The sequence below is a fragment of the Manis javanica genome, chromosome X, assembly GCF_040802235.1.
Source record: "Manis javanica isolate MJ-LG chromosome X, MJ_LKY, whole genome shotgun sequence".
In the NCBI taxonomy this organism is placed as follows: Eukaryota; Metazoa; Chordata; class Mammalia; order Pholidota; family Manidae; genus Manis; species Manis javanica.
In genome coordinates, this window is record NC_133174.1 from 110,622,888 (window position 1) to 110,635,080 (window position 12,193).

General features: G+C 39.4%; 1 pseudogene; it reads left to right on the forward strand.

The window, feature by feature from the left end:
- Positions 1-5,533: 5,533 nt before the first annotated feature.
- LOC108383395 (protein tyrosine phosphatase type IVA 2 pseudogene) lies at positions 5,534-6,304 on the forward strand (annotated as a pseudogene).
- The last annotated feature ends 5,889 nt before the right edge of the window (positions 6,305-12,193 follow it).

Sequence of the window (12,193 nt, forward strand, 5' to 3'; positions counted from 1 at the left end):
AAGGGAGTCAAAAGGTACAAATGTCTAGTTATAAAATAGATAAGCCATAGGGATGTAGTGTACAGCATGCTGGCAATATTTAATAATGTGTTGTATATTTGAAAGTTGCTAAAGGGATAGATCTTAAAAGTTCTTGTCACAAGAAAAGAAATTGACTGTGTATGGTGACGAATGTTCACTAGACTTATTGAGGTGATCATTTCACAATATATATGAATACTGAATCATGCTGTACATCTGAAACTAATATAATGGTATATGTCAATTATATCTCAGTAAAAAGAACTTTTAAAAAGTTAAAAACCACATAACTCCAGGAGCACTTTGAGTTGGGAATCATGGCAAGACTAGTTCTGCAGGACTGGGTACTGAGCAGACACTCACATGTATAAGAAAGTATGTTTGTAAGAACTAGAGTACAACTCAAATGGCTTTATCAACAACAGCCACATCAGAGCACTATTACCAGAACAATGTATAGAAATAGAGGAGAACCAAAACCAGACTGACTTTATGTATGGATAATAGGTAGAGCTTTTCATATTCTCCCTGTCTGTGGCCTGATTTTTACCAGAGCTTGCAGCAAGTTTAATCCTATCCACAGAATTTTGTGGCCCTGATTGTGGTGTTGGCGGCTTGGTAGGCAGAGTTAGGTAGATCATCGCTCACTAAATAAGTCATTTCTTTTAATATAGGTGTGCTATGGCCTGCTGCCTGTTTTTGCATGGCCCACAAGCTAAGAATGATTTTTTACATCGTTAGGTTGAAAAAAATCAAAAGAAGAATAATACTTTAAGGACATATAAAAATTTATGAAATTTAAATTCCGAGGTCCATAAATAAAGATTTATTGGAACAGAGCCACACCCACTTGTTTACATAGTGTCATGGCTGCTTTCATGCTTCAGTGACAGAGTTGAGTACTCATGACAGACATTCTATAGCCTGCAAAGCCTCGAATATTTGCCATCTGGACCTTTACAGAAGTTTGCTGACCCTAATTCACTGTGTAAACACCACTGATAGATAGAAATCTCCTAGCCCAATAATTAGGGCCTGATCATGTTGAATTCCTTAAGAAGTTGTGCTCAATGCTGGTAGAATAAAAGTCAGAGCAGAGAGAAGTTAGCAGCCAGTGAGTATGTTTTTGTGACTAGTTAAGCACTGGCAAACAGAGGAATTGAACACAACAAAGTATATGAGGTGGCCTTCTGTTCATCCTTGCCTTTCCTAGCCATGCTCCTACAGAGGCTAGTAGGAGTATTCCACTTCCTACATCTAGTGAGCCCAATACTGCCTAAGAGAACAGGATATTAGCCATTCCATCCTGCCAGTAGGAGTGACAAAATAGATATGCTGCCCAAGGTCCTTCATGTCTAGTGTGTGCCCACAGAACTGCCCCTTCCCTGATGCAGAAGTGTTGGTCTAACCTCCATGATTGGTTTTTTGCCTTGGTTTTCTGATTAGGGCTGTACTTCTCACTGTGAGGCTAGAGTTTCAGCCTGACCAGCTACGGCCCTGACTGTAAGAAATCCTTTCTGTTTACATTGTCCTTGGGAGCTCTGTCCTGCTGTGCATGGCCTCCTCTTTTAGCTGGCCTCCTGCTCTAGTCCCAGTAGACCATCTGATACAAGGTCCTACAATCAAATGCTTAGTCCCGCTGCTTGCCCTTACCCTAACACTAGGACCTGATCATTCCTTGAATAAAGTCCAAGTTTGCCTCATTCTTGGAACTCTGACTTGACATGCTAACCACAATCTTGAAGGTATAGTCCTACAACTGAGATAGTCCACAAAAGTTCAGTCAGGCCCTTTTCAAGATTCTTTCCAATGCTTTTCCTCTTCTTCTTTCTGCTGAGGTCCCAGCATGCATCATGGTCCAGTCTATATGAATTGTAATAGCCAACAGCTCATGGATAATTAGAGCTGGGAGGAATCTACAAGTTTCTTACAGATGAGAGGACCAATTAGGGGGTCCACAAGGGGAAATACACATATCAGTCCAGTCTAAGAATTAAAGAGTAAGTAGCCCCGTATCTTCTAAGAAGTGCTTTGGAAATAAAAACTAACTGAAAAGTAGTAAGTTGTTTTCAATGAGTTAATTCTGGATTTATTTATTTCTGGTCCATCACAAAGAAGCCAAACAAACAGAAGTGAGGAGAAATCAAAATCACTGTAGTAAGTCTGTACACAAAAAAGTTTAAAAAGGAGAAAGAGAAGGAGGAAACCCATAATTTGAAGCCATATGCAAAAAAGATTAATTTGGCTAAGATGTCCCTTGGCCTACCACTTCGATTCCCTTTTTCATTTCTGTCAGTTGTCTCATAAACTGAATGATTACTTTAATGCCTAAATCTTTACAAGGAAAACCTCCAAATAAACCTCAAATTGTACTTGCTCGGTTACATTCCAATTTAATGATCAGAACAGCACAGGTACTGACCAAATCAGAAAGAATTCCAGCTCATTTATCATCACTCTTGCCCCTATCTACAAAGGCTAAATGAAAAGAGGAGGCACTTAGGGCAATTGCCCGTGGGAATGAGGCAAGAAGTCCCTGCTATCCCAGGAAGTGGTGGTGGAGGGGGAGAGGGAGGGGGAGTACGGATTTGTATACAATCTACCTCCCCTGGCTAATTATTCAGAACTATTTCCCCTTAGGGGCACAGTCCATATCTTTTGTGTGACTGCTGAACCAGAGTGCAACATTCCAGGTCTAATCAGTTAAGCAATCTTAAAGAGCCATGGATGTATTTTCCCTCCGGGTTCATGCTGTCATGAATGGTCACCAGATCATGAGGATGGCCGAACTGATTTGATTAATCAGGCCTCAAGGTTCAGTGTAGCTACCACACATAGATACATATTTTTTACATTTATTGTAAGAGCTATGCTCTGCCCTAACCCTTCTATAATATGAAAAATTTAATAACTCTTGGCTGGCTATAGCCAAGCACTTAATAGGCAGAATAAATATTTGTTGACTGACATTTGATGACTGACTGTGTAACTTGCAATGGAATAATAACAGACATTGTCTTGAAAGTAGAGTATGTCTTAGATCAGGCCAGTGATTTTTAACAAGGGACAATTTTGCCACCCACTCCCGGGGGGCATTTGGCAATGTCTGGAGACATTTTGGGCTGTTAAAACTGAGAGTGGCAGTGCTTCTGGCATCTACTGGGTAGAGACCAGGGTGCCACTAAATATCCTGTAATGCACAAGATATCTCCTTAGAAAAAGAATTATCTGGTCCAAAATGTTACGTTAAGAGTCCGAGGTTGAGAAACTCTGGCTTAGGCAGATAAGAGACATGGAACAGCTTGGCTTTTTTTTTTTTTTCAGCTTGGCTTTTTGAAAGCAGATAGGGAGGGATGAATAGGCAGAGCTCTGAGGATTTCTAAGGCAGCAAAACTATTTTTGCATGATACTCTGGTGGTGGATATGTGTCATTATACATTTGTTAAATCCTATAGAATGTGCAATATCAACAGTGAATCCTAATGTAAACTATGGACTCTGGGTGATAAAGATATGTTGGTGTAGGTTCATTGACTGTAACAAATGGTGCCAGATGTTGACAGTGGGGGAGGCTCTGTGTATGTGTCAGCCCGGGTATACGGGAACTCTATACTTTCTGCTCCATGTTGCTGTGAACCTAAGAATGCCCTAAAAATAAAGTCTATTTGTTAAAGAGTAGATGAGTAGCTGGAAATAGGATTTCAGCTTTCAAAACTTATTCAGGTTGTCTTTACTCTAAAATATTTTGGAGATTTTAAAATAATCTGAAGATTTATAGTGTAAGATTCACTTTATGCTTCAAAATGACAAATGTCATGTGAAATGTTTTCCTTGTTTAACTTTTTCTTTCCACGTAGTTTTTTTAAGGGAATTATTTTCGTTAGCCATCTTGATTAAGACCAATTTCAAATTGCACTTGTGGTACTCTCAAATGTATATTTTCCCCAGCTCAGGGCTTGATTCCATGATAGGCTTCTGAAACTGAGCTTCTGAGCACATTCAGGAAAACTTGTAATTTTCCTCCTTTACTACTAACAATGGAGAGCTGCAAAAGCTTCCAGTAGACTTTTTATAATGCACATGAGAGCAATTATAAGTTCACTTAAATCCAGTATCAGGATCTAAAAAAATTATGTGATTCAGGAAGGGAAGAACAGAGTACTGGTGGAAGAAATTTCAGCCTGCAGCTTGCTATACTTACTGGGAAGGATAATACTATCTGCATACACAAAGTTCCATTCACAAAGTAATGAGCAGCATGATCTACCAAATTCATTTCCAATAGACCAACGATAGACCCAAGGCTAGGAAAAACTTCTCAACCCATCCTATTTTTCAGCAGATGCTTCCTGAATTACTGAAATATGAACACTATTGAGGACTTTTACATTTGCTGATATTTTTTTTTCAGATTTCAGAAATTAAATGTCAAACACTGTAATAACAAAGTGCGAAGGTAAATTTAAACCCATGAAAATGCAAGTAATGTGTGTAACTCTCTAAGGGTAACAAGATATGTTCCAAGCTATATGTCCAACTATTAAAATTATAGGAAATAGGTCCGTCCGGTAGTGGCTGGAGTGGCAGCGGCGGCCGGGCGCAGCTCGAGGCGACGCCACAGGGCAGCGGCGGCAGTGGGGCCAGCGGCGGCAGCAGGGGACGCAGCGGAGGCCGCAGCAGCAGCACCACGACGGACTCGTGTACACGCGCCGGCGCCGCCGCCAGACCGGGCCGGGTGTCGCGCACCGAGGCTGGGGGGGAGTCGTCGCCGCCGCCGCTACCGCTACCGCCGCCGCCGCCGCCGAGGTGACTGAGGAGAGAGGCGCCTCCTTGTTCCCGCCGCCGCCGGACTTCAATGCCCAGTCTCCAGCTCGCCAGCGATATGGTTGCCATCCCACTCTAGCACGGGGCTCTGAGAGCTAACTAAAACAAGCTTGTCTGTTGCCCAGGAGCCTAAGCTCTTGCCTTTAGAAGGTTCAGAACCATAGGCTGTTCTGTCAAGTACCGCTAGTTTTTCTAGTGAAAGGTATTTTATTGTTAGGTTTTTCATTGAAACATAAGTTGCACATTTATGGCGATTCTGAGCGTGAGGGCAGACTTCTGCAAGGCTCAGCACAGCGTTTTTGCTGACAAGTGAGCTTGGGGGTTCTATGTGCCATAATTAACATTGCCTTGAAGACTCTGGACACCCAGACTGGCCTCAGAAATAGTTGGCTTTTTTTTTTTATTGCAAGCATATTTCTTTTAATGACTCCAGTAAAACTAAGCATCAAGTAAACAAAAGTGGAAAACGATCTACACTTTTAACTTGTTTCACTAGTGCCTAAATGTAGTAAAGGCTGCTTAAGTTTTGTATATAGTTGGATTTTTTTGGAGTCCAAAGGTATCCATCTGCAGACATCGAGGCCCAAGTTGAATTTGGATTCAAGTGGATTCTAAATACTTCTGCTTATCTTGAAGAGAGAAGCTTCTTTAAGAATAAACAAGTTGATAGAGAAAACACTGATTGATAATAGGCAGTTTAGTGATCTTTTTAATGTTTTCTGCTGTGAAACATTTCAAGATTTATTGATTTTTTTTCCATTTTCCCCATCACACTCACACATGCACGCTCACACTTTTAATTTGCCATAATGAACCGTCCAGCCCCTGTGGAGATCTCCTATGAGAACACGCGTTTTCTGATAACTCACAACCCGACCAATGCTACCCTCAACAAGTTCACAGAGGAACTTAAGAAATATGGAGTGACAACTTTGGTTCGAGTTTGTGATGCTCCAGTTGAAAAAGAAGGAATCCACGTTCTAGATTGGCCATTTGATGATGGAGCACCACCCCCTAATCAGATAGTAGATGATTGGCTAAACCTACTAAAAACCAAATTTTGTGAAGAGCCAGGTAGCTGTGTTGCAGTGCATTGTGTTGCAGGATTGGGAAGGGCACCTGTGCTGGTTGCACTTGCTTTGATTGAATGTGGAATGAAGTATGAGGATGCAGTTCAGTTTATAAGGCAAAAAAGAAGGGGAGCATTCAATTCCAAACAGCTACTTTACCTGGAGAAATACCGACCTAAGATGTGATTACGCTTCAGAGATACCAATGGGCATTGCTGTGTTCAATAGAAAGAAATGTAAACGAAGGCTGACTTGATTGTGGCATTTAGAGGGAACTCTTGGTACCTGGAAATGTGAATCTGGAATCTTAACTGTGTCATCAAAGTAGTGATGGATTCAGTACTCCTCAACCACTCTCCTAATGATTGGAAAAAGGAAACAAAAAGAAATCCCTCTATAACATGAATAAAATATTTAAGAAAAGAAAAAAAAATTATAGGAAATAGTTTATCTGAGAATCATTATTTACTACATAGCATTTGGAATTTCATGCTATTGTCATGGCCTATAGATCACTGTGACTTCTATGAAAGATTAGCTTTTTATTTTGCCAAGTTCAAATACCCAATCTAATATTTCTTTTTCAGGTTATTTTTTTTCAGTACCTAGAATCATAGTCTGTTATAACATATAAAGTTTATGAATGCTTCCTACATTTTCTGCTGAACTCCTCAAGGCCAGGAACCATCTCTTATTCATCTGAGAGCATAATTTCTACCTAGAGTAAATCCTGGCATTACCAGAGGTGATCTATGAATATTTATTGAATTTTATTGTCTATATGAAGATTAACTGTGCCTCACTGCACTTATGTGAAAATCAGATTTCAGGTAATTACACATCATTAAACCCTATCCTTGGTTGATTTAAATTTCACATTTAGATTTTCAGGAATTAAGAAAATAAATGCTTTTCACATATATGAGTAAAATTTCCTAAACTATGCTCTGCAGGTATCATTTTTTATTTGAAAAGCTATTTGATAAAGAAGTAAACTAACATTTTTACAGCATGAATTATTAGATAGCTAATAGTACAATAACAGCATGAATGTGAAACATATAGGATTTGTAAATTCAGGCTATATTTATCCAATACTACCCTAAGTTGGTTCTGTATGATTTTAAGATTAACCCCTCATCAGTCACCCATCAAATGTCAATCCAGTTTGTTCAGTTACTACTGATAATAAGATTGTCAAGATCATTTGGAATTGCTGACTAGAAAAGGATTTGTCCACAGTAATATTCAGAGGATTCATTCATTCAGGCCTCAAATTCCAATAGTACTGATTGATCCCCTGCTTTGAATATTATATAGAATTTTTTTGTTGTTTCTCTTCCTTTTGGGTAGTTGTATTATGAGGGAGAACTTTAATTCCTAAAATGGCAGAGGAAGAAGAGATTTTTCTTTACAGAGCTAGAATGCAGTATACTGTTATCATTGCATGTATTTTAGGAAATCAATACTACAGATGGATGTACAATTTAAAACTTGATGACAGCTGAGCAAAAGCCACTCAAGACAGAGAATTATTAAGTTCTAACTTCAGTCATAGTTCTGACTTTCTGTATGATACTGAATCTTGTTTCTTTCCTCTTAGCTGTGGAAAGAAGAAAAACTTGAATTATTTTTCTACTAATGCCTTCAGAAGTGAAAGTGATAGCAACTCTCTGACTTTAATAAATAGGGAACAGACTGTTAGTGGGATCTGTGTTTTCATCGTTTCTCCCAGGGCAACAAAAGAAACTTGATCTGAAAATTGAAAGAAAATACACAAAGAAAGATCCACCAAAACTAAACAGCAACAAAAACAACAGAAGAAACAAAGAAGTTGAGTATTATTCATTTGAGAGTAGCTACAACCTCTCCCTGAGTGGAGACATTTGCAGTTATATCTCACAAAGACAGTGCAAGATTTGTATCTTCTAATTCAGTGATCCTCAAACTTTAGCCATGCATAATCATCACCCAAGAATCTGTCATAATGCAATTTCAGATCCCCACCTCTGAAGATTCTGATGCAAAATGAGTATTTGAAACTGGGATCTAGTTCTGTCCTCAAAACAGGGTTTCTAAGTTTTGGTTTTTTTTTTAAACTGAGATATAATTTACAAACTATTCAAATTCACCCATTTAAAATTCAAAGTTTTTTAGTGTATTCACAGAGTTGTGTAACCATCATCATAATCTAATTTGAATATTTTTATCACCCCTAAAGAATGCCCTTACCTATTAGTAGTCACTCTTGTGTTCACCCCTTCCCCAAGGCCCTGGCAAGCCCTAATCTACTTTGGGTCACTATAGATTAACCTATTCTGGACATGACATAAATGGGATCATACAATATGTGTCCTTTGTGTCTAGCTTCTTTCACTTAGCATAGTGTTTTCCAGGTTAACCCATGTTGTAGCATATATCAATGGAATATTATTCGTCCATAAGAAGAAAACAAATCCTACCATTTGCAACAACATGGATAAATCTAGAGGGTATTATGCTCAGTGAAATAAGCCAGGTGGAGAAAGACAAGTACCAAATGATTTCACTCATCTGTGGAGTATAAGAACAAAGAAAAAACTGAAGGAACAAAACAGCAGCAGACTCACAGAACCCAAGAATGGACTAACAGTTACCAAAGGGAAAGGGACTGGGGAGGATGGGTGGAAAGGGAGGGATGGGGGCGGGAAGAAAAGGGGCATTGTGATTAGCATGTATAATGTGCGGGCGTGCACAGGGAGGGCTGTGCCACACAGAGAAGACAAGTAATGTTTCTACAGCATCTTACTACACTGATGGACAGTTACTGTAATGGGGTTTGTGGGAGATACTTGGTGAAGGGGGGAGCCTAGTAAACATAATGCTGTTCAAGTAATTGTACATTAATGATACTAAAAAAAAGTAGGCTGTGGAAATCTAAGTTTTTTTCAATTTATGAGAAGTTAGTAATAAGGAAGAAAATAGCTCTGTTGATTTATCAGTCAGCAACACTATAGCAAAGGACATTAAGACATGATCCTTGCCCAACAGAGCCAATACTTTTGCTTAGGAAAGCAAGACATACATATGAAGGAATTCGAGAATACCATAATATATTACATTAGCTCTGCCAAAGGAATTCAGACACTGAAGAGATAAACATGGGCTCAAATAGTTAAGGATGACATCATGGATAAAGTACGATTTTAGCTGGGCCTGACATTTGGGGAGGATTTGATCAGAATAAGGGAAGAATATTTCTGGAATGGGCAACAGTGTAAGCAAAGACTGAGCTAAAAGATTTAACATGATGTGGACTGGAGGACACATGCTCAGAAACAACTGAGCCAGCAAGCCTGTTAAATTGAATAGCCAGATTATGGTGAGTCTTGGAAATTAGGCAGTCATCCAGAAGCTGCTTCTGCTGAAACTGGAGAGTCTCACCAGAGCCTGGTGTATCCAGCTGGATCTCATTCAAAGACAGCTTTCTGACTGACCATTAAAGAAGCAGAGACAGAGACCAGGGATGTAGGGAATAGGGTGGGTAAGGAACTGACAGATGTGGCCAAGTCAATTCAGAGAACAATTACCAAGTACCTATTATGTGTTGTCTAGGCACTGGTTTGGCTGCTTTGGGGTTCTAAGGATGAACAAGTAAGAAGGTGGTTGAGTGCCATGGTTTTTATTTAGAGTTCATTTGAAGCATCAGGTGACCAGTGCTCCATTGGATTACTCCTGAGCTCATGGAATTTACAGTCCAGACATGCATATTACCAGGAAGAAAGTAACGAATGTTTTACGTACAAACAAGGAACAAAGGGGGCACAGAATAAGCATCAATTTTACCAGGGCAAGAGAAAAAGTGATATTTTAATTCAATATTAAAAATATTGGTCTTTTAGCCCTGATTAGGGAATATGTTTGCTCAAGAGGAACCAACAGGGGTAATGGAATGAAGTAGGATGTATTTGGGGAAAGGCAAGAAGTTCAGCAAGTCAGGAAAGTAGGATGCATAGAAGAACAGTATCAGGTTGTGTTAAAGCTGAAAAAAAAAAAAAGGTTATGTGCAGAGGGAAGGATAAAAGTCAGAAAAAGGAATTTGGGCTTAGCAGATGATTTGCAGTCACAGTAAATTCTTGAAAGAAATTAAATTGGTGCTCTCATATTTACTGAGTGTACTGTATGAAAAGCCCTAGGCCAAGAAAGAAGTGTGTATGAGTGCTTAGTCTGGCAGCAGTATACAAAAGAGATCTGAAAGCGAACGGTATTGAGGTCAGGAAGGTCAACTAGGAAGCCATCTATTATAGCAACCTAAGGGTAAGGAGATGAGGGCAGAATAATGGAAGAGGAAAAAGAGGGAAAGATCAATACAGGAGACATTTCAAAGGAAATTGTATAATACTTGCTGGCTAATTGTATATATGGTATAAAGTAGCTGAGGAAGTTGACGAGGGAGACATACCTGATGAATGCAGCCCCAGTGATTAGAAGCTGCTTGGTTTCAACTGGCATTACAGAAATTATACCACAAGAGTAAACGGAATCAGGGTGGTTGAGTGGCATGGTTTTTATTTAGAGTTCATTTAAGGTATCAGATGACCAGTACTCCATTGGATTACTCAGATTGAAATGTGGATCTGGGAGATATTTGAAGTCATCAGATTATGTAAGCCTCTGGAGAACAGGGGAAAGAAGGAAATAAATATTTTTTGAATGCCTATTATGTTCCAGACAATGAATGTGAAGAAAAAAGAGAAGGGTGAAGAACAGAAACTTGGGAAAAGTCCAACATTAAGGGTCAGAAAAGGGGTCAGCAAGCAAGAAGAGCTAGAAATTCTCAAAAACATAGATAATTTGTATAAGTGCTATCTCTGAAAACAAAGGAGAATAATTTTTAGAAGACAGGGAAGGATCAAATAATTTGAATATTCAGAAAGACTAAAAATGAGAATAAAAGCTTTGCATTTGATGAGGATCCTTGGTGACATTTAATTCAATTCCAATCTACAAATATTTCTTACACATCTGCTACATACTTAGCACCCGAGGCCTGGGAAATACTCTCATGGAGATTGTAATCTAAGAGAAGAAATGCAAGTAAACTGTCAATTACAAGACAAACTGAAGTTCAACATAGGGGAGACATAGGATACTAATGTAACACATAAGGAAGGCCACTTAGCCCAGACTTGAGTCTGGGAAGCCTTTCAGAAGAAGTGGTGTTTAAACCAGGACCTACAGGATGAGTAGGAATCGGCGAAATGAGAGGCAAGGGAGTGATCCAAGCAGGAAACACCCAATACGGTGATCCGGAAAGAAAAGAAAGTACGACTACTCAAGCCACTGAAAGAAGTAGTGGTCTAAGTGAGTGATTTGGTAGAGATGTTGTTGAAGAGGTAAGCAGGGACCAGCTAATGAATAACATTACAGAACTATGTCAAAGACTTTGAATTCAATCCAAATTGGTATTAAGAAGCTGCTGAAGGGTTTAAGCAGGAGAATGATAGAATCAAGTTTGTGCTATAGAAAGACCCCTCTGGCTTCATGTGCACAGGGTCAAGATCAAGGTCAGGTTGACCAATTATAAGTAGTTGAGAGATGATAGTATTGGTAAAGATGGAGAGCAGTGGGTGGACTCAATATATATGTGGGCGGTAAAATTGACAGTTCTTGGTAATTAGTTGGTGGTGGGAGGTTTTGGGAGAAAGAAGAACCAAGAATGACACCACGATTTTTGACTTAGACAGTTGAGTGGATGCTAGTTTAGGAAACCTTGGTTGAGGAGTGGTTTAGAGAATAGACTGTGATGAGTTCAGTTTTGTACATGTGGATTACGAGGTACCTACTGGATAACTTAATGGGGGTATATAGGAGGTAGGTAATTGGCTAAATGTATCTCAAGTTCAGGAGAGAGATGTGTTCAGTAATAGAGATTTGGAAACAACAAATAGTTGGTAATTCGATCCATGAGATAATGTGATTTCACTGCATGAAGTAGAGCAGGTTGGTGATGAGTGAGGAGATAAGATGTCTGAAGACAGAACACTGAACAATACAAATGTTTAAGGGCTGGGCAAACAAAGAGGATCCTACAAAGAAACTGAGAAGGACATTGTGTGGAGTGGTTGGGGCTCAGCAAACAAGGCTGCAATGTCAGAAGTCAGTAGCAAAGGGCTTTTCTAATGGAGGAAACCTATCTTCATTGATGATGGAAAGAAAGGGCGTCAATGGAGGGGAATAAAGTGAAGACGTAGCTAAGGAATAGATACATGCTAGAGCTAGGTCTTTCAGGAAACAGG